The sequence below is a fragment of the Rhinolophus sinicus genome, linkage group LG03 (genome assembly GCF_036562045.2).
Source record: "Rhinolophus sinicus isolate RSC01 linkage group LG03, ASM3656204v1, whole genome shotgun sequence".
Taxonomy (NCBI): domain Eukaryota; kingdom Metazoa; phylum Chordata; class Mammalia; order Chiroptera; family Rhinolophidae; genus Rhinolophus; species Rhinolophus sinicus.
Window position 1 is genome coordinate 27,670,529 of NC_133753.1, and position 23,939 is coordinate 27,694,467.

Here is a 23,939-nt window from a genome sequence, read left to right on the forward strand (position 1 = left end):
GCTCATCTGAGCACTGCTGGCAGCCAGAGGAAGGTGACAGGCCCTGGCGAAGAAGAGAAACAGAGCTAAAAATAAGGAGGGAGGGATGCAAAGGATGAAAACCACATATCCAGCATGGCATCGTCCAACAGAAATACACACGGGCCATTCTAAATCTCCTGGTAGCCACATGGGTCGAGTGGCCACTGCGCTGGGCAGCACAGGTGCTCAATGCAGAACAAGTCTGTGTCTGAGAGTCAGCATGAGCCTGGGGACCAAAAAACAGTGGAAAGGGTTCAGCATCATGCCATAGGGCACGGAATATTAGGTTCAACTGCAGGTGTGGAAAGAAGACAGCATTGAGCGCTCAGGGTCCCGTCGGGTTGTTTTAAAAGCATAGCCTATGTGCTCGCTCTCAAACTCTTTTCCTGCTTTATGAAGGTCCAATTTCTACTTCTAGTCCCAAATGGTTTCTTAGGAGTACAGAGAGCGAGAGAAAAATCCAGGTGAGAACAGAGCAAAAAGGTGTTCAAATGTATAGCTTTTTCTTTTGGGGGAGGAACAGAAGACGAGAAAGATAATAATTCCTACAAACAGTGGATTACATGCGCCAGGTACGCTTCTGAGGTCTCTCTTTATATGAAACAGGTACTACATTTTCTTCCTTTTGCAGAGAACAACGAGGAGGCTTAGCGGAGTTGAGAAATTTGCCCCAAACCACACACCTGTAAATCATGCAGCTGGATTCCTGAGGCAGCCTAGCTCCTAAGCACTGAGAACACCTGGGCCTGCTGACAGGGCAGCACCCCCGCTTCCATCCTGCAGCGCCCCCTCTGAGCTTTGGGAACATGGAGCTACTCTGTATGTGAGAGGAAAGTCATTATACAGTGAGCAGGCTAGCTCAAAGGGGACGGGGTTTTCCTCAAGAAAGCCTCGCAAGACAGCTGGGATGGGTATTCCAAACAAATGCAGAGAGCGGTTAAATGGCCATTATCTGATTACAGTCAAAAGGTTCCTTCTGAGGCCCCCTTTAAATCTCAGTAATAACAGGTCATATTTATTGACCATCTACTATATGCCAAGCACTAGTTTAAGCACTTACCTCATTTAAGCTTCAAAAAACCCTGTAAAAAACATGTTACAACATGAGACAGATGAGCAAATTGAATGAGGTTAAGAAACTTGCTCACGGTCACTCAGCAGGGGGCAGGACTGCCCATGGCACTAGGCAGTAACAGGATTTCTGAGCCCAGATTCTCCTCTGGAAAGGGAGCCACACAGAGGGGAGCCCAGTGACAGACAATCTGGGTACTGTCGTGGACACTGGCCTCTCCAGGCCTGTTTCAGTACTGAGGCACTGAACTAGATGACCTCTGTAGTCTCTTCTGACGTTTGCAAATTTGTCTAAAGTTGGGTGGGTGGCTGGCCTCACCATCTATTTGAGTTTCCTTCATAAAAGTCCTGCAGCCACCATGGTTTTTGAATTGAACACAGGGTATGAGCGGCTTGAGGAGAAGCATCCTGTCTGTGCAGAAGCTACTACATCTGCTGAGGCAGGTGGGGGCAGGGAAACAGGCAGGAGTTCAGTTACTCAAGAGATACCCAAGGGCTGCTTCTGTCCATGGCTCTCCCTGGCTTTCTGCCTGCCTGGCCCTCCACTCAAATAGTGAAAAGTCTAAAGCTGGCTGCAGCAATCGGGAAGAGATGATTTCTCACGCCATGTGCAACCTTCCTCTTCTCTAAGACAACCCTTCCCAGCAGTCAGACAGGAAGCCCATTGTCCAGACAGAATCCTTTTTCTCATGAGAACTCTCCACATGTGAGGGGAGGGCCAGCCTTTCCCAGGGTGTGGCCCTGGAGTGGATGGGGGAACAGAAAGAAACCACTCATGGCTTAGGCTGCCCCCTACAGCTCCTCTGAGGGCCCCATTTCCTAAGAGAGGCCCAGCCCAAGCCCTGCGACTCATGGGTGGGTCTGGCTTCAGAGCCAGTCCATCTTGTTTTACGTGTGGGCCCCTCACTCCCTCCACCTCACAGGCGAGGGGAAACGCCAGCCAGCAGCTTCACAGCCAACAAGAAGGAACACTTTACTGAACCCTGCCCCAAACATGAAAACTCTTGTCACCTGGAAGCAGCCACCAAAGTCCTTACTCATTCCGAAAGAAGAAGTGCTGTTTCTCTCCTCAGCCTGGAAACCCTGCCATGAAAGCAAATGTGGTCAGATCAGCTACAACCCCACCCATCTTTCAAGATTCAGTTCCGAGGTCACTTTGGAATGGCCTTGCTCAGGAAACCAAAACATCCCAAAGAGAAGTTCTGGAGAGAATCAGGTAGCACAGGGCAGAGCTTACCAGCACGGGGCTAAAATGAGAGTGCCCACGTGTTGCTGCTCTGCCAGTTCCCCACCATGTGGGCGTAGGCAGGGCTTCCTCCCCCTCGGCTGTAAAATGGGGGTACGACAGGTGTCGACCTCCCAGAGCTGCTGTACAGATTCATCACAATTATGTAGGTAAAAGACCTGGTGTTGGGTCTGTCACACTCTAAGTATTCAAGAAGCAGATGCTTTATTTTTCCTGTGTTCTCATAACACCTTCATCCTCTCTGTAAACTATCACCACACTGTCTCTGCAATTGCTTTCTCAGGGGTCAGTCCTTCCTCCACCTCTCTACTAACCCCACCTACCCGCCCACCCGAACTGTACGACGAGCATTTGCTCTGCTCATTTTTGTACCCCCCAGTTCTTGGCACAGAATCTGACAGAGAGTAGATGCTTAGTAGAAAACTACTTAACTTGCAAAATTTTGCCCCCATTTCAAGGCACCGTCTTGCTTCTAACTGCAAAGGGTCATGTGGTTTCTGATTTAAGATAAGTTTCCAGAACAGACAACAGCAAAGAGCCCTAAGAGGATCAGGGCCATGGGGGGGGGGGGGTAAGAGCACGGCCTCGGGGGTCAGACAGAGCAATCTGGGTTTGACCAGGGGCCGGCTCTGCGACCCTGTCAGCTGCCTGAGCTCTCCTGAGCCTTACTCTTTAACAGCCAGCAGTCCCCTCCACGCAGTGTCTGGGAGGACCGATAAAACTATACCTGGAAGCGTCCTGCATCGTGCCTAGCACAGACCAGGCACTGATAAATTCTCTACATGTACTTTCACATAGCAAACTAAACCCTTACCTCTGGAAGGGCAAAGACTTTGGCAAAGAAAAGAAAAAGGATTGTTACAGAAATTTCTGGATATCTGGAGAGGGGACAGGCAGAGAACAGAGCAAGATGAGCACTTGGGGGAGCCTGCTTTTCTCTCCCCTTGCTCCAGTTCAGTAATACGCCAGCCCCTTTGGCCACTTCCCTTCACAGAACAGCCCGGGCAGCTCTGGACTGACGAATGGCTCCCATATGGCCTGTTACCCTTTCACCCCCTCTTGTTCTCACAGCTCAGGGACTTGGGGGAAGAGGCTGCCACCTGGGGCTGCACCCCCAGCGCCCTTACTGTCATAACTGCTGAAAGAAGGGCGGGCAGGAGGACCGCTCTCCTTCATCCTACTGCCCAGGCTGGGGCCACGCAGTGTCTACAGCCATCCACGCAGTGCAGTGACCTACAGAGCAGTCCACAGCTGTCCCCCACCATCATCCCCAGGATGCGGGATGACAGGCCATTCCATGTGCAGCGACAAACACTGCTATGTTCCCCTTGAGAGTGGTAGTTAAAGGGTGAAGAGAAAGCAGTCAGCATTTCTTTACTTCATGAGCACTCGCTACTTCCTGGTTTGTTCTCCTTCACGCTGGCATCTAACTAAGCTGCACTTGCATTTGCCATCCCCCTAGAATCCCCCACCCCCAGGAGGACGCAGGCTTCCCCAGTCAGCTGCTTAAGGCACTGTCCAACCTCAGAAGGGTAATCGGTGAGCGGGTGATAACTAATTTAGAAGACTGCCTTGGAGTTTAAATCAGGATTGGACTCTTGGAAACAAAGTTTTCACAGCTGTGGTTTCATTTCCAACTCTACAATTGAATGGTAACTCCTAATGCCACGTCCAGTGCCAAGAACACACAGTAGGCCTCCAGAAACAGAAATTTAAATTTAAAATAAATGTAAAGATGTCTACTGTCCAGCAGGGTAGAAGTGAGGCCGAGAGTTAACCTTTATTCCAGGCACGACACTGGGCTCTTCGCAGCTGTCATCCTATTTAACTGTCCTGCCCTGTGAGGAAACTGCTATAAGACTCAATTTGCTCAGCAGAAGAAACTAAGTCTTTGAAAAATTTAGTAATAGCCTGAGGTTACAGGGCTACTAAGTATTAACAGTGTAAATTCAAACTCTGGCTTGCCCTCCTCTCTGTTATAGGAAAGCTCCTAGATTATATTAATAGATGTCACTGGAAACATTTGCCCCAAGACCTACAGAAGTGTAACATGGGGGTGGGGTACTTTTGGACAAAAGCTGAAGGGAATCCTGTTCGTAGAAGAATGTGGACTGGTGAGTTTCCTTGTGCCTAGAAGACTTGGCTCACATCTCAAGTGGGGCCACATTTTTCCCCCGAGAAGTGGGGGGGGGGGGGAAGGCAAGACATCTAAGACCTTCACTAATCTCTGAGCACTACAAACAATGGAGCTATTTAAGCATTACAGATACCAAAGCTGCAAGCGGGAAAGGTATGGGAGCATTTTCAGCTGGGAATGTAAGTCTTCCAAGAAGGACATGTAAAAAGAAGACTGCCACGAAACACAGAATGGGGTGCAACCTAGACAGAGGGCTACCTTTCTGCCAGCGTCAGAATGTACAGCGTCACTGGGGCATCCCTTACAAAGCCCCAAATAAACAGCCTCTGCCATGTACCACCAGGGAGTCAAGCAGCTGCTCAACAGACCACGGCTACGCACAGGCCTACACAGCTGCAGAGGACGAAAGGAAATCATCAGAAAACGGTCTTTATGGATGGTGGCAGAAATCAGCTGAGGACGGTGGTACCTAAAACCAGCAAAACACTATAGTTGTTAGAAAAACACTCACCAGTCATTGAGGGGTAAAGGTCTGAATGGAATTTTCTGAAGAAAGAGATGACGGGGTCTCCTTGTGACCGACAAGGTGTAACTCAGACCATGAAGCTAAGACAGACACACCATAAATAGTGAAACCTGCCCATTCTGTAAGGGCTGACCTTCCCAGAGACAGGGACTAGGAAATATAAAAGGGAAAAGAAAAGGGTTTTTTCTTTTTTGGGGTGGTGGTGGTGGTAGTGGTGGTGGTGGTGGTGGTGGAATAAAGCTGCAGGACCATGGGTCTTGCACTTCTCATCTCTGAACCAACGAGGGAAAGAAACACTGACAAATGAGCATGGGTAGACGGAATCCAAAATTACCAGGCCACTGATCTAGACATTCCTCCTCGTCTTGTGGGGGATGAGGTTCTATTTCTTAAAGCACCTATCTGAAACCACTCTCTCTCGTCGCCACCACAGGAAGAGCGGCGTGTGGTGCCTTCCGGGTTTCCTCCGCACCTCCCAGCGGGGGAACTCGGCACCCTGTGCTCTCATCAGCTGATCAGGGCAGGGAGGAATGAAACCCACCCAGGGGTCTTTTCGCTCTTCCCTACTTTCGACATTGGGGTCTTTCTAAAATTCTGGACCACATGGGCCGACGGAGGTCAGTCCAGGGGCTGCAGGCCAGAGTGCTCCTCGCAGAGCCCGCTCCTCCTCCCAGGCAGCACAGAAGAGCCTCTCCGCTCCTGAGAATTCTTCCCACATCCTTTTCTCTGAGAAAGCCTGACTTAAGCCTCTAAGGAACTTGAAAAACAAGAGGAATCCACACAAATCCCTGAAGTCCAAAGCAGGGCACCTGGCCCTCAAGGTGCTTTCCCATATGCCTGGGACTGCTTGTCTTTGATTTCGCCCTGCATATGTATCAGCCTGGTGCCTTAGCAGATTGCCGACTCTCCTTGATCACTCAGCAGAGACCTCAAAACAGATTTATGAAGCTTGGGTCTGGACCTGGTCAGAGTCAGGGGGAGAGTCTCAACTGCCCTTTATTTGTCACGCTGAGGCCCATGTTCCTGTCATCTCCCCTAGCCTCCCTTGGTCTCTGGCCCCTGACTCTGTGAAGCCACTTTGACTGACCAGTCCAAGATTCCTAGTCAGAAGATGCTGCCTGTGGCGGCCTTACCCATTCTGTGTGTCAGTAGGTACCTACGTGTATGTCCAAATGTCACACCAGTGAGCAGAAAAAAACCCTTTAATCTTTTGTCTTTCAAAGAATGGGTTTAGGGCCAGCCCGGTGGCTCAGACGGTTGGAGCTCCGTGCTCCTAATGCTGAAGGCTGCCGGTTTGATTCCCACATGGGCCAGTGGGCTCTCAACTACAAGGTTGCTGGTTCGACTCCCGCAAAGGATGGTGGGCAGCGCCCCCTGCAACTAACAACAGCAACTGGACCTGGAGCTGGGCTGCGCCCTCCACAACTAAGATTGAAAGGACAACAACTTGACTTGGAAAAAGTCCTGGAAGTACACACTGTTCCCCAATAAAGTCCTGTTCCCCTTCCCCAATAAAATCTTAAAAAAAAAAAAAAGTAATGGGTTTAATAACTTTCACCCAAAAGAGAGTAAGAAACATTTACAAGTGTTAATTCTTTTTTTTTTTGGTTTTTCAAAAACTTTTATTTACTTAAGTGTGTTTTTCCAGGACGCATCAGCTCCAAGTCAAGTAGTTGTTTCAATCTAGTTGTGGAGGGCGCAGCTCACAGTGGCCCATGTGGGGGTCGAACTGGCAACCTTGTTGTTAAGAGCACCGCGCCCTAACCAACTGAGCTAACCGGCAGCCCCCATGAATGTTAATTCTTATTCTTTCTTGGTTTCACTTTCCCAATAGGAATTCGTTTATTAATTTAACAAATATCTACTGAGCCCTTGCAAATGTGCCAAGTTGGTGCTAGAAATTCAAGAGCAAATAATAATACATGGTTCTGTCCCTGAGGAGACTTCATACTCTTTGGGGATATAGATAAGGAGCCCCAACCAGGTTATAAGAACAGTAATATCTACTCTGTTTACTTCCTAGAGTTCATGCAAGGGTTACACTTCTCCATTCATTATTAAACAAGCTTTTACTAAGTACCAAAACACTGGCAGGCAATGGGGGAAGGAGCGTAGGAAGATGAATAAGATAGAGGCCCTAGTCTCTGAGAGCTTAGTGTCCAATAAGTAACCATTATAGAAACACGTTACAAGTCAAGATGGGCTACGACAGAAGGTTGTGCAGAAGGACTAATCCAATGAGGAAGAGATCAGAAGGAGGGAAGAAATGGTATCAGGACTGACTGTAAGGGAAGTAAGATTGTGGCCATGGGATAAAAGACTGTGATTATGGGATTGTGACTGGAATAAAGGAGAGTGAGAAGAACACATGAGGATATAGGGATACAAGCAAAGGCAGAGAAGCAAGAAGAGGTGGTATGAGTACGGAAACCAGCAAATGATTCCAGGTTTAACAGAAGAGGGCTGGAAATTAAGAAAATCAGGCTGGCGCCCAAACAAGGAGGGCCCTGAATACAAAGATAAGGAATGAAAAATCTTGGATTTTTCTTCTATAAAATGAGATTTTAAGGAAGCTTCCAGTCCTAAAATGCAAAGCCATGTTATTAATAATAAAATGCAAGTCTGCCCTCTAGTACTAACCCAGCTGAAGAAACCAGCAAAGTCTGCTGCCTACTCTGGAAAAGCTTTGTCCATGGAGCTGGGTACGCTGATGTGGTGGAGTGGGGATAAGGGAAAGACAAGAGGGGAAAAGCACATGAGTTTTCGAGTGTAGATTCCTCATGCTTCTCAAGTGTCCCTAGGTGAGGGGGGCAGGGAAAGATCCAGAGGGACTGGAGCAGAGGGAAGGAATACAAAGATACCTTGTCATCAATTCCTTTCCCAGGGCTCTCTCACGTGGCAGCAGATGGCCTATCCCTGGAGGACTGGATCTCAGCAAGCAGCTGCTCCCAGGTCCTGGTTCTAACAGCTGGGGTCACAGGACCTTACTGCACAAGCGGAACAGCAGAAATCAATGGGTTCCATTGTGTCTGCATGCAGAAGCTCTCCTGGCCAGGCCCATACCCATGCCTGGCTGGAGCAGAGGACTGGGAAAAAGAACACTACACATTTTAAGACTGCACTTGCAAATTAATGGAAAGACACAGTAGTATAAAGCCCAATTTTATTTAAATTACCTTGACTTTGCTAAGAAATTGAGATGCTAATTATTTAAGAGATAAAGGACTTGCCCCTAGAAGGCAACGTGAGGGAGGCCTCTGGGCAGATCATAAGCAGAGGAAAGTCACTGTCTCTGTTCCTTCTCTTCTTCCTGCACGGAGGAGTCTGGCTCCACCCTACCAGCCCAAAAGCGGGCTATGTGTTTCATGTACTAGAAAAGGGGATAAAACTCCATAAAACGATGTGTGTGTACACAGAGGAGTATAAGTGTATGATTACATAATTAGGCACATTGAAGTATTTATACTGCTGAGACTAAAAGCCCCTACTCAAAGGAATTCCACCAAAGTTGAAAGGGGAAAAAGAAAATAGAAAATAAAGCATCTAATTGCAATCTTCCACAAAGCCAGACATCCCCAGCTGGTGCCACAGCTGAATTCTCTTAATTAACATGTTGCAATGGCAAGTATGAAAGACACTGTATGCTTATCAACTCCATGCCGTGGCCGGCCGGCCCTGGGAACAGGCTGCAACACTGCTATAATTAAAGAGGCTTTTTCCTCTTTCTATTATAATGGTGCCCTTGTGTGGGACACTGGTTATTTTCTCCTTAAAAACTTAGTTGCTTAAAGCACGCACATGCAACGACTCTATACCCACAAAGTCAGGGATCGAGACTGAAAAACACGAAAAGTTAACAGTTATTTGTTGGTGGTTGTTTTTCTCTTATCTCCCCACACTTAGAGCTTTACCAGATAGAGCAAGCTAGCAATATTTCAGTAGCTCAGCCATTTAAATAGAAGCCCATCCGACAGCTTAAAATCCTAGGTTAAATCTATCTAAATGGAAAAAAAAGTGACAGAAATTACAATATACGAGGTGTGATCAAACAATACAGTGAATGTTTAAATTTTAAAAAAATGTATTACAATAAAAGACACATTGCCATTAATCCCCTTAAAATACTCCCCCTCACTTTGAACACACTTATCCCATTGTTCTTACCACTTTCTGAAGCAGTTCTGGAAGTTCTCTTTCATACCATGTTTCCCAGAAAATAAGACCTAGCCAGACAATCAACTCTAATGCATCTTTTGGAGCAAAAATTAATATAAGACCCGGCATTATATTATATTATATTATATTATACCCAGTCTTATATTACATTATATTATATAAGACCCAATCTTATATTATAGAAAATAAGGCTGGGTCTTATATTAATTTTTGCTCCAAAAGATGCATTAGAGCTGATTGTCTGGCTGGGTCTTATTTTCAGGGAAACACGGTATCTTTAGCTGCGTTGTCATGGCTGCCTCGATGTCCAGAATTGATTCAAAGCATTTACCTTTCATGGTCATTTTGACTTTGGGGAAGAGTCAGAAGTCATACGGTGCCAGATCCGGTGAATAAGTGGATGAGGACACATCGTAATGTTTTTATTTGACAGAAACTGACATATACCAGAAGTGATGTGTGACACGGAGTTCTGTCATGATGGAGGATGAAACCATTTGCCCATTTCATATTAATATGTTGTTTGTGATCAATGATTTACCGCACACTTTAACACACACCTTGTCAACCGTAGCTCACATCCAACTGACTGCACTGAACAAGTTGAAACTTGTCACACAGTTACTATATATAGTTCAACACGCCACTTCCCATATTGAAGATCCCTGCCTTTCCATTGGATGGCACTCGGCAGCAGTATTCACCGTATTGCTTTCTTTTTTAAATTTTATTGGGGAATATTGGGGGACAGTGTGTTTCTCCAGGGCCCATCAGCTCCAAGTCACTGTCCTTCAATCTGATTGTGGAGGGCGCAGCTCAGCTCCAAGTCCAGTCGCCGTTTTCAGTCTTTAGTTGCAGGGGGTGCAGCCCACCATCCCATGCGGGAATTGAACTGGCAGCCTTGTTGAGAGCTCGCGCTCTAACCAACTGAGCCATTTGGCTGCCCCTTCACCATATTTCTTGATCACAACGGAAAGGCTCCATGTGACACATCCCTTCTGGTACATGGAAATTTCTGTCAAATAAAAACATTACGGTGTATCCTCATCCACCTTATTCACCAAATCTGGCACCATGCGACTTCTGGCTCTTCCCCAAAGTCAAAATGATTCAGGACATTAAGGCAGCCACGACAGTGCAATTAAAGACACTCATGAAAGAGAACTTCCAGAACTGCTTCAGAAAGTGGCAAGAATGATGGGATACGTGTGTTCGAAGTGAGGGAGATTATTTTGGGGGGATTAATGCAATGTGTCTTATACTGTAAAAATTTTTTTTTAAATTTAAACATTCACCAATATTGTTTGATCATACCTCATAAATGAGTACAATGCAGGGGAAAAGGCATTAATCCATTAAGAGAATAGATCAGCATGGAATATATTCCAAAAGATAAACTCTCACAGTTTTGGAAGGGCCCTGCACACTTACAAAAAGGGTTTTGTTTTTGCACAACTCTTAATCACACCAGAACCTGGTTAGAGGTAGTCCCCCATTTCCCTGAAAAGAGCCCCCAAAGTCAAACAGTAGATTTATACTATATTATAAGAAGTCATGTTCTCAGAAGTCCAAACAAGGTCGTAAAATGCCTAATTACACTCTGCTTTTAGAGACAATCTTAGACAATACAATTTGGGTATTTTATACATTATTCTTTAACTATTATTTTTTCATTCTTCACAACTGAGCAGGGCTATTTAGTTATAGTCAGCAAGTGTTCAACTGACACTAATAATTCCCTACTACTGACACACTCATTTAATTTCAAAATCTTTTCCTCAATTATATCAATTTTAGAAGAGCTACCCTTTTTATAAGTACCATCAGCAGTGTAATTTTTCCATGTTCAACTCATCCTCACAAAATATGAGGACAAACATTCCGGTGACTGCTCCAGCAGACACGCCGCACAGACGAAGCCGGCCACACTGCTTGGAGCGCTGGGGGCTGGCAGGAAGCCACACCTCACCACTGCTGAGAGCTTTTCTCAGCTGCTGCACAAAAGTCCAAATTCATTACACAAAGGCGACTGGAGTGTCGACTTACAACGTACCAGAGGACAGGTTGTTCCTAAGACAAATGTTTAAAAGCTGACTGCTCAGAGCATTGCTTCAGAACTGCCTCGCGAGGTAGCAAGTTTGGATTTCTTGCCCCCTCACTCCCCTACTCCAAAGGCCCAGTCATTTTGGTGAATCCAGAGAAAATGTACTGAGCTAGGCCCAGACACAAATGAGGACTGTGCCCAGGACCAAGGATCTTTGGCACTCAGCAACACACACACCTGCATTTTACAAAGAAGCCAGGATTGCATCCAGGGCCCGGAGGTTTACCGCATGGAGGGGAGTCCAGCCAGGCAGCACGTGCCACAGGCCTGTTACTCAGGCTGACAGCTCTTCCTGGGTTTCCCCAGTCTCCAAGCCTTGTTCATGGAAAAAGGCTCATCACACATGCAATCAGGGATCCTCAGGGTCCTTGCAGATGCCTCCAGTCAGACCTTGCAGTAGAATAATGTTAGTTGAACATTAATTCCTTCCCCAAATGGGAGCCAATAGGCCTAGGGGAAACAGAATCAACGTGCCTCACATACTCTGTGCCAGTGGGGAATGTCCTCTAGAGCTAATGCCCTATACCCCAAAACAGCACAGAAGTTGTAGAGTAATTGATTCTGAACTCTGGCCTGCTGCTTTCTCCCCCACCCAAGCCCTCAACCTTCTCAGGTAGCTTCACCTCTCAGAGGCACAGAGGAAAACAACACAGACCATGGCGCTTTCTGCAAATGTAGGCAGGTCACTGAAAGCCAGGCCCTGGTTAGGGAGGGTCTTGTTACTCAGCTGTAACAAACTGGTTACTCAGAATGGTTTGAACAGTTTATCTACCAGCCATCCAGAACAGAATATCTGGGGCCTGGCAACTTCCATGGAAAGGGGGAGAAAGCGCTGGTCTTTAAAGGCAGTAGTAACATAAGATGAAAGCTAAAGACTGAAAGCTCCACGCTAAATGTTCCTCCCTAGCAGCTCTCCTGCCCAAGGGCCCCGAACCCCTCAGCAGAGAGCCACGGCTGGCAGCGGAGCCTCTGCCTGGCCTACACCCTGGCCTGGCAACAGGCTGGGATGATCCTCAAAGAACCGCTTGCTTCCCAGGGCTGCAACATGAAGTTTCGCACTGGCCATGCCGTGGGTCTGTGCCGGGAGCCTGGGGTGGGGCAGCTGGGAGTGGCAGGTGTGGCCCAGGCAGGTAGCAGGTATTGAAACTGACATCCATTGTCCGATGTAAGAGATCTAAGGAGTACTTCCCATGGCAATCATTTACTTTTCTCTCATTCTACTGGAAATTAATAGATCTTGTGATAAGCATAACATGTATGCTTGTTCGTCCTCCTTGATATGCTCTCTAAACAAAAACTTTTTTCCCCAATTTCCATTTTTTACCAAGAGCAACTACTAGATTAGATACTCTTATTAAGAGCCCTTTTGATTGGTCCTCTTTGATTTTAGTAATAATCCAAAGTTACCCAAATTCCTTATTTAAAATTGTTAAGGGGGGTACAGGGGCACAGGGGAAGGTGACGTGACAGCATTGGCAACATCCGGAAACAGCGCTCTTTCACTGCTGATTAGGCATAAGGTGACTAGTGTCACCCGTCCCTAAACAATTAATTCCTGGCCAATCACATTCTAAAATGACCAGCTGGAGGCTTGGAACCTGCACATTATGCTGGGGCCCCCAGCCCACCAGGGGACATCACCTCCACACTGAGTGGGCCTGATCAAAGCTGTGCTCAGGATGGCACCCATAGCTGGTCCTACTCAGCCAGCCACCTCATGGCCTGAGTTGCTGTGCCCAGCCAGGGGGAGCTGCAGATGGCCAGAGGCCACAGGTACTGAGGGACCATGCTCACGTAAGACAGCAGAAGCCTCTGCCAGGCCGTTCCTTCCCCACTACCTAACATCACAACTTCCTTCCAAGAACTACGGATGGAGTTGGGGCTCCCTCCTACTGCCCACCTGGAGGCAAACTCCAATTTACCCTGGGAGGCTAATCTTCCCCCAAGTACATTTTCCCTAATAATGCCTTCTTGTCAGAATATTCAAAAGGCTGCCCATTTCTTTCTACAAGTCTAAACGTTTCTGCTGGATGTGCACGGCTCTCCATGATTTGGCTGGTCCCATTTTTCCAATGTCAAGTCCCACTAGGCTACCGTACTGCCTCACTCACCCACGGTCACGGCCTCAGATCAATCTTCTAACTCTTCTCAACTCTTCCTCCTTCCCCTCTTCTCAACAGCCTCCACTGTTTCCTCTGTCAATTCAAACCCGACCCATAGGCAAGGCCGGATCTTAATGCCTTCTGCTATAGGAGTCCCCTTCCTCTGCCCTAAAGCAGCCATGGCTACAACCTAGCACACAGTCACATGCCATTCTGCCCACTGTTGCTACACGGGAGTGGGTCCGGTCTCCCCAGGGTACCATGAGCGTCTCACAAGGGCAGGGAGCCCCCCTTTACCAGCCTGTGCACATTTAAGGCACTGGACAAACACCCGCTGGAGCCTGTGTCCAAAGGGCTGATACAACATGGACTAGATGCTTAAAAACACCCTGCCTCTTGCATCCCAGAAGTGATCCCTCCCTCCACCCCACTCCTGGACCCAGGCCTGACAATCTCGGAGAGACACTGCCCACGGACAGCCAGCATTCCAGCTCGAATCAAAGCATGGAACAAAGGATTTCATAACATCCCCACCCCTCCCTCAGGCTCCAAAGCTCTTCAAGGGCACCCTGTCTAAACAAGAGGTGCAGTATATTTTTCGGAAATGATGAAGCAACTTCCCATAAGAGGCAAGAAAAAAATTCCCCAAGTGCAAAAAGGTTTCTTGGAAAACAAACAGAACAGCTTCCCTGTCAGGAGAGAGAAAGACTTTGACATCCAGGTCCCTCGTCCTCGGCAAAGGAGCCTGTTGTGCAGTGGACAGGGCAGGGAACAGGAGAGACTGAAAGCTGCGGGGAGAAAACAGGAGGCAAACGCTTATGAGCAGACAGAGAACTCAGCGTAGTTTTCAGAGTCGGAGGCCCGATCTAATGCTTCATTTGATTCAGCTCAAGGTGCTACTGGGAACTCCCCCGCCTCCTTCTCGTACACATCACATCTTAAACAGCAGATGTGATCCTAAAAAGTTGGGTGCAAATGCAATCCTATTGTACATGCATGGGAACAACTGCACAATAACTCCTTTGACGGATGATAAAATCCTTTTTTAATAAAAATGCTTTAAAAAATTTTGATGGGGAAGGATAATTTTGTATTCCATACATGTGGTTTAAGGATTGTTTCTCACATATTCCAGAGTGTCTGGGTTTCAGGGGAGGGGGCATGGACAAACTTGGGTAGATCATTTTGCTTGATCTGAAAAGTTTTTCTAACTACTCCTCATGTTTCTCTTTTAAGACTACTACTAATCAAACATTACAGCAACATTAGCAGAACTCTTCAAGCTAGAAGAAGAGCATCAGCCACAAAGGGAAGTTCTCAGGGCCATGTCTGCATGAAGGCCTGATGTGTCCACAGCTAGTAGGACAGCACCTGTGTGTTCACACCTCACTTCTTTGGCATAAGTCCTTTCTTCTGAAACTGAGACTTCATACCCGTCTGGCCTATTTACGTGGCAGTGTGCAACAGATCAAATCCTAGCTTTGCCCTCAGCAGCAACATAAGCCAGGGAGTAACTCTTCCCCTTTTGCTGTCTTATCTTCCCCACCTACCTAGTGACTATTCTCCAGAACAAATGAAAGGACCATAAACAAGCTGCCAAAAAAGTCATTGTTTTCAGATGCAGTAATGATGTGAAGAAGGCTCCTGCAATCGTACAGTCTCTGACTTGATTTCCCCTGCAGAGACCTCGCCTTCTTAGTTCCCCACCTCAGCCCTCAGGCCAGCAGCCTTTCAAGCAGGAGTCCCTTTTCGCCATACCTGTGTGAATTCCTGCTATAAAGCTCATTCAGAAAATAAAAGAGTTAATCTACTTGATTTCCATCTCTAACAGATTTCTATCTTTTAGGCTGCTAAGGGGCGGCAGGAGGAGGGGCGTGGCTAAATGGGAAAACAGCACCTTCTAGAACGCTCACCCTGAGCTGGACCTTCCTGCTGGCAGCACTAACACTTACATGCAACTCATGTACCACTTTTTAAGTATGCCAGTTAATTTAAAGTAAATGTCAATTTATAATTTTTCAAAATGAGCAGTCACCGAATTCATGGTGGGGAAAGTAAGGGACTAGGTGTTTCCATCCATCTGTTCAGTACTTTCCTTCCCTGCAGGCAAGATATGCTTGAAGACAATTTATTAGGATGTCCATATCAGCTCTTTAACCACAGAAAATAAATCCCCTTCTCTTGAAGCTACTAAAAGAACTCGGCTACAAAACGACAGGGGCAAATCCTATAAATAGAATTTATAGGGAAGGAACTTGTGGAAAGGGACCGAGATGTAGCAGCTGTACCCTAACAAAGCAACAAGCGAAACTAATGGAAACTAACTCCGAGTCTTCATTTTATTTGGAAAGGCTGAGTCAGTGGGGAGACTAAGATGAAAAAAGGAATTATCCTCAGAATTCATACTTGTTGAGTGACGTCTAACAGTCAAACAGGCTCTCCTCCAACAGACAAATGGGGAACAACATTTCAGATGGAGGGCACAGCATAAGCGTGGCACTGAAGCACATTCCACAGTATATTATGAGAATGATAAAATTCCTGGGGAGCTTTGAGGACAGAACACAAGACAGGGAAGTGGCTGGAGAGCAAGGGGAAAGCATGGGGGCTGTGTTGCTAAAGAGTATGGACCTTAATATAAGCCTTACAGTGAGCCCTGAGTTTGTTTTCCTTTAAATAGAGACGTATTATGCTTAGTCTGAAATTTGGAGTTACTCTGGCAGCAGGGTGGAAGACAGATTTGAGGGGAGGGAGGCGGGAAAGACATTGGAGACAGAAACAATAAGAGTCTGGTGAGAGCTGATGAGACCGTGGAGGTCGGCAGTGTGATTTTTTTCTTGGAGAGGCCATCATTCATACCCTTACCTGCAATTAACCTGCTCGCTGCCTGCCAGCCCACTGCCCCCGCCTACCCACCCAGCACAGACACAGTAAGGAAGAAGAGTTCTGGTATTTGCATGCTAACGAAACTCACGTGTCCAGAGGAAACGGGGGCTTTAGAGAGGGGATCTGCTTCCAGAATCCCTGTCACTGGCAAGTTCTGATCCAGAGGGACAGGAAGCTGCAATGAACTAATGAACCCAAGGATCCAAAATGAAAGTTAAACCTTTTTAAGGAGCGGCTGCTTTATTCTGCAAAATGCTAGGAGACTCTCTTGAACGAAAGGGGTCTAGAGAAGGTGACTAAATCTCTGCTTATTTTTCCCTCATCCCTTCACACCCCCCCCCAAAGAAAAAGAAAAACTCAAAAAATATATATTAGGATAGATGTAGAAAATATTCTATTCAGGCTACATAAATATTTTTGAGAAGGTGAAAAATTAAAAAACTCTTCCTAGTGGCTGAAGGGCCTGGGAAATGGCAGCTGCCACCCACAAAAAATACATTCCAAAACTTGTAAGAAAATATAAGAGCCCATCTTTATGAAATCTGGAAAGAAGTTCTTAAACAAGTCAAAGAAAACACATTCCAGAAAGGAACAAATATAAATAAAGTCGATGCTGTAAAGCAGCAGTGGCTCTCAAACTCTTCGTTCACAGGTCCCTTTACACTATTAAAACTTATTGAAGCCCTCCAAAGAGGTGCCTGTGTGTTACATCAATCAATATGTACCACAGTGAAAAATAAAACTAAAAATATTTATTTGTAAACTCAGTTAAAAAATAAGAACAGTAAATATCAGAGCAATCGTGTCAACACACGCCATGTATCCTCTGGAAACTCTGACTACACATCTGTGAAAGAATGAGTGCAAAAAGGGCATATAGCGTCTTAGCATTAATATGAAAATAGTTTCAATCATGCCAGTCTCCTGAAAGGATCTCAGGGACCCTGGGGAACCACTGCCATAGAGAAAGTTAAAATAATCTACAAATTGGAAGAAGATAACCAAGGAACTACAAAATTAAAGCCACATGGGAATTCCATTTTATGTACATCAGATTAGCAAAAATTAGTATCTAACACCACCAGCTGTTACAAAGCATGTGGAGAACTAAGAATTTTCTTATACATCACTACTGGTACAAACTGACAGAACTAGTTTGGAGAGCTATTGGGCAATATGTAGAGAGTTGAAGTTGTGCACTTCTAATAATCCAGCGACTCTACTGCTACATGTATACGCCAGAGGAACCTTGTGTACATGCTTAGGACACATGTACAAGAATGTTCCTTGCAGTATTGTTCTAACAGCGAAAAACTAAAGTCACTTATATATCCATCAATGAGAGAATGGTTCCAAATGTTTTGGTATATTAACACAATGAAATGTTACACTGCAGGTAAAACAAAGCTATCGACATGGCTAAATTAAAAACCAATGTTGAGTGAAAAGAGGGAGGCTATGGAAGATTACATACAAAACATATAAAACAATACTCTATATTGCTCAGGACACACATCCACTAAGAACACACACACAAAAAAACAAAAACTCAAACAATCCCATAAAAAAATGGGCAGAGGACCTGAATGAACAGACATTTCTCCCAAGAGGACATACAGGTGGCCACATCCATATGAAAAGATGCTCAACACCACTAATCACCAGGGAAAGGCAAATTAAAACCACGCTGGGATATCACCTCCCACCTGTCAGAATGGCTGTCATGAATAAATCAACAAATTGTAAGTGCTGGCGAGGCTGTGGAGAAAAGGGAACACTCGTACCTGGTGGAATTGTAAATTAGTGCAGCCACTATGGAACACAGCATGGAGGTTCCTCAAAAACTTAAAAATAGAGCTGCCATACAATCCATCAATTCCACTTCTGGGTATTTACTCAACAAAAACAAAAGCACTAATTCAAAAAGACATATGCATCCTGTGTTCATTGCAGCATTAGCAGTAATAGCCACGCTATGGAAACCACCTGGACGTCTATCGACAGAGGAATGGATAAAAAAGATGTGCTATGCACATATACACAATATGTACATATACACAATGGAATATTATTCGGCAATAAAAAAGAATGAAATGTTGCCATTTGTGACGACATGAATGGACTTAGAGGGTATTATGCTAAGTGAAATAAGTCAGACAGAGAAAGACAAGTACCGTATGATTTCACTTATATGTGGAATCTAAGAAACAAAATAAACAAAATGAAACAGAAACAGACCCATAGATATAGAGAACAGCTCCAAAGGGGAGGGGGGGAATGAGGGAAAATATTAAAATAACGCGTGGATATAAACAAACTCATTGAGAATTCAAGAAAACAAATAAAGTGGCTATTACCTAGAACATATTGCACACTTAAATGTTAATTCTTGTCACTATACTACAGGTATTTTACCCCAAACTAAGGCATGTCATTTTTTAACAGGGGATTTGGTAACTTTTCTAATCTTCACAACCACCCTAGGTCCCATTTGGTCCCAAAATATAGATAGAAATCATGCGATTCACCAAGACTGCCAAATCCTATGGGAGACGGGGGTTACTTTTTCTAGGGCTCTCAATGTACACAACACTGAATTCCAGACGTTTTTACCCACCCACTGGCTGACCCCTGACCACTGCCCCTCGCCCCCCAAAACACATCACACTCAACTGAAAGCTAAGCTACCAGACAGCATCTGTAAAAAGGCTATTCTCAGCAGTCGGAGCGTGCAGTAACTCGGAGCACGGACTTTGTCTGAAGACCTCGGCCCCACCGCGGTCTTCAAGCCAAGGTAGCAGCCAGACTGGCTCCCTGCTGTCAGCGTCGACTTCACTTACATCGTTTCATCTCCACTGCTCCCATTCCTCCTGAGTTTGTCTTAAACACAGTCCTCAGAAGTGGGTCCTCTATGACGTCAAAACCCAGGTCCCCAATCCCTAATGCTTTCTGCAAGATGGAGGGCACCAGCACTCCTTTAGGGTACAGTGTTTCTTAAAGTGGGGGCCACCCTCACCACGTGCAACAAGACCATGGGGGCAGTTGGTTAAACAGCTTGTCTCTGGAAGGGAACAAATGAAACCTGTACCCTTGGTTTCCTCTCTTCAGTGGGGAGAACTGAAGGGCTGTAGACTCTTCCACGTTAAAAAACTTGTAAAGAATGCAGATTGCTGGGCTGTAACCCAGACCAAGTGAATGGTTCTTTGTGGGCACAGTGTATGAGAACAAAATGTTAAAAGCACAGTAAAGCTGGACAAGCATCATCCCAGAGGATGTTGGTTCTTCTAAGTCTCATGAAGGAACCAAACCTCACCACGTTCTCCATATTCCAGAGTCTCAGGCAGCCAAATACCAACCAAACTCCCTTTCTCACCTCTCCCCTGGTTTGGATTCTGCCTTCCCACCCAGGGTAAGTCTCAGCTCTTCTGGAAGCCTTCCTGGATGATGGCAGGGTTAATTCTCTTCTTTCTAACAGCACTCAGCACCTGAGCCACTTACAGAGAACAAAGATGGACTCTGTCTTATCTTTTCCCCCAATATGACCGTGAGGCCCTCAGTTGAAGCAAGAGGGCCCAGTGCATATGTAATAGCTTCTCAACACTTAAGTGGTTGAAATAATGATAAAGACAACAGCATGGGGAAGTCATTGTTAAAAGCGGGCACGCATGCGCGTGCACACACACACACACACACACACACACACACACAATGTAGTACAAAAAATATTTGATTTGCCATGAGAGGACCTGGGTTCAAATTTCAGCTTTATCCTTCACTGGCTGGGATAGGTTTATTGTGAGGATACCAATATGACATGATATACAAGAAAGCGCTTTACATCTTGTCAACTGCCAATAGTGCTAAGCCGTTATAGCTACTGCTACCAGTTATTTCTGCGAGCTCAAGAGGGAGTTCATATTATTTATTCCCCGTTAGAGCCAAGAGAGGGAAAGCACAGAAATAGGCACTGCAACCATAAAAACACGAGAAAGGAAGCCTCCGAGACTACAGTTCCCAAGGTCTGCGCGTAGCCACCGTCCTGCTGGAACCTCCCCTACTTAGGCCTGTGGGCTTCCACCAGCGCAGGGAGGACGTGCCCGGGAGACACTCAGTAAGGAGAACAGTGCCTGGCACACCCCAGGAGGTCTAGAAATGTGGAGTGATGAAAAGCTTGTATATACTGCCTGGGACAAGAGATCACTCATGGGGACCCTTTCCACCCGCATACCAAGAACTAAGTAAACAGCTTTATAGGAGCAAAGTGAGCAAGACTGAGCCCCCAAGTGAGTGTGAACTTAAACACAGCAACGGTCTTAACATCTGGAAGTACTGTCACAGCCAGTCATTAAGATCATTTTCAGGGGCTGGACGGGTGGCTCAGTTGGTTAGAGCGCGAGCTCTGGGCAATGGGGCTGCCAGTTTGATTCTCACATGGGCCAGCAAGCTGCTCCCTCCGCAACTAGAATGAAGTCAATGAGCTGCCGCTGAGCTCCCGGATGGCTCAGTTGGTTGGAGCGCGGGCTCTCAACCACAAGGTTGCTGGTTCGACTCCTCGAGTCCTGCAAGGGATGGGGGGCTGCGCCCCCTGCAACTAACAATGGGAGCCAGGCTGCACCCTCCACAACTAAGATTGAAAGGACAACAACTTGACTTGGAAAAGGCCCGGAAGTACACACTGTTCCCCAATAAAATCTTAAAAAAAAAAAAAAAATCATCTTCAAACTGCTCTTCCACTAAATGAAAACAGAGTGCAGTATCCAGCTGCCTCAGATTAAAGCAGGGTAGTGTGGGGGGGAATGAGAAACAGAGTCAGGATTTCCCATCACTGCTAAAAGGAGGGTGTTCAGAAGGGAGGAAATTAATGGAATCATCAAAAGGCTGGTGATTTCACTTAAAATGAATTAAATTTGATCTTTCCGTTTCAACGAAGCCCTCAGGTGAGGCACTGCTTGAGCTGCCTGAAAGGCGCCCAGGCAGGATCAGGGGTCAGCCATTAACCACGGCTGAGGACTCTTCCTTGTGCCCCGTCAGACAGAGGCTGGACAGACAGGGCCAGACAGTGGTTCTAAGGCAGGACGTGCCGGGCCTTTAGCCTGCCAGTACTGACAGCAGGAAATAAAGGCTGAAAACAGGGTCAAATTCAATCTGAAGAACAGCAAACTCCCCTGGGAGGGTAAAAACACTGTAACTCATAGCTAGCCTACATGAAGTAGGCAGAAGAGAGAAGGGAAAGGAAACAGAGTGGCGCGTTCTGGGTGTGCCCTTTACACAGATGACTTACGTAGGGCCTTTTGCGATCTTCTCGGGCATACCCTAACCCCTAACGCACTCAGCATGTGAACGCTGATGGCCAGCTCTGCCAAGGCCCAGAGGAGTTCAAGTAAAACAGTGGAAGGAGAGGGAGGAAGGATGGAAGAAAGGGGAGATGGAGGGTAAAAAAGGACAATTATACCAAGTTAAGAAGACAGGAGGGAGAAACTAAAGGAAAGGAAAAGAGGTACATGGATACAGCCCGCTATTCCATCCACCCAGCAAATATTGACCCGGGCATCCCATGAGCACCATGCCAGGCACTGGAGAATGTGGAATGACAATCCCCAGCACCCTGGAAACTAGCACTGATCAGACTGCCTGTGAAACCTTCCAGTCGAGGGTGATGATATGAGAAAGCGATCAGGACCCAAACAAGATGCTAAGTCCTTTGTCTCTGGACAGGTTTTATGGAAGCTGCATGATTGCAGAGGCCAGAGACTCTCTAAAATGAAGAGTTACTCCAATACCAAACTACTTTCACTTTTAGTAAGCCAGTCTCTGTAAGAGATTCTGATTCAGTACTGCTTATGAACAGAAGTTCTCACACAGAGATAAAACAAAAAATTAAAATAAAATAAAAACAAGTAATAAGCAAGCAGAGTTCCCGACCCTGGGGGAGGAAGCGGTCAGGGGAGGCATTTAACGAATCCAGGGTATCAGAGCTCAAAGGGCTATGAGGGTTCATCCAAGCCTCACCTCACCCTTGAGCAAAGTGAGGGACCTTCAGTTACTGCTCATCAGAGGCAGAGCTGGGGCTGATGCCGGGACCCCCAGCTCAGGGTCCTGTTCCTCATACCACAGACCCCGAGCGATGGAAAGACTTCCTAAAATGCACACTTTAAGAGCTCACTGCTGCCTAAGAGGACAGAGTAAGAAGTAGAGGGAGGAGATGCCCAAGATGCCCCGGCCAAGGGCTCACCAGTCTGGTTCCTCTCTCTGTAGGAGAGCTGGCAAGGACCAGAGCCAGCTCACAGCAGGTAAGAAATAGACCTGCCAGCATCCTCCCTCAATCACTTACCCTGTTCCCAGTTTTCAGATGAGGTGGGTCCATCTGCAGCACCCTCCTTCTGAACCACCTCTCTCCCCAGTGGGTTCAAGGCCTCCATCTCTCTACCCCCCACCTCACCAAAATTTGCTCTGAGATGGGTCAGATGGGCTTGCTCACTCCAAGTGTAAATTGCTGATTCTCAAAGTGTGGTTCCCAGATCACCAGCAGCAGCACATAAAAACTTAGTAGAAACACAAGTTCTCAGTCCTCATCCCAGAACTGCTGAATGAGAAACTGTGGAGGTGGGGGTCCACCAGGGGTTGTGACACGCGCTCAAATCTGAGACCCAACGGCGCATATAACTTAAAGGATTCGGCCTGCTGGTTCTCTCACAAGTTTGTGACTACTGACTGGCAGACCTCTAGAATTTAAAGCCCAGGCGTCCACAGAGCTGCTGCTAGAGGAAGGAGGAGCTTCCTAACTCAGTACATCCTCCTGCTCCCAGGGCTCAAGACCTTGTGTAAGAAAGTGCACTAATTGTCACTTTCTTAAGTCTCGAGCAGAGGCAGGTAAGCAGACCTGGGCTTGGGGAGAAAGGTCCTGATGACCTTGAAGGGCTTCACCTAGTCATGTGAACAACACGAACCTCTCTTTGCCAGCTCTAGACTCTTCACCAGACCTCAGAAGGAACAAAGGTGGACCAATGGGCCTAGGTTTCCCTGAATAAGCACCTTCTGTGGGACACATCCGAGTGGCAGGGGGGTTTCCACTGGTGTGTAGCAGGAAGTAGACACTGGTGCAGAATCTGACACCTCAAGCCACCAACCACAACCTAAACAGAACGGAATTAAGAACGCTGCCAGCTCCCTTTCTGCTTCCCTGTTCTTTGCCCCAAACTTCCTCTGATTATTGGCTTTCTGCTTCTCCAGTTTATACCAGATCCTCATTGCAAAGATGGACTCTGTGGCTTCTCAGAGAAAAATGGATGTTAGATTTCCAGGTCTCTGAAAATCCTGACTATGACACCCTTGTCTGACATGACCAGTTGTCTGGGGAGGGGGGGGAGGGAGGGAAATAATTAATGATCCTTCCCTTTCTCATACTTTTTTATTCCCAGGAACGAGGCATTATCATATTCAGAGGTCCAAGCTTTAGATTTAGACTCCACAGATTTGGGCTTCAAACTCAAGATTCGGGGCTCTGTTGGAGATTTTAGTTTGATATTGTATACAAAGGGGGCTATTAAACGCCAGCCTCTGGCCCAGGAATGGATGAAGGATTAACCAGGTAATGTTAAGTAAGTGCTTTGAGCAATTCAGAAAAGAGATGCTGACTGAAAAGCATTGTAATAATCCCTTCCATTGGGATA

The 23,939-nt window shown here is 46.5% G+C and overlaps 1 protein-coding gene across 6 annotated transcripts in view; it reads right to left on the reverse strand.

Moving 5' to 3' along the window:
• Window positions 1-23,939, reverse strand: part of SUSD6 (sushi domain containing 6) — a 91,218-nt gene that overhangs the window by 15,310 nt on the left and 51,969 nt on the right. The gene's annotated exons all lie outside the window — the stretch shown is intronic.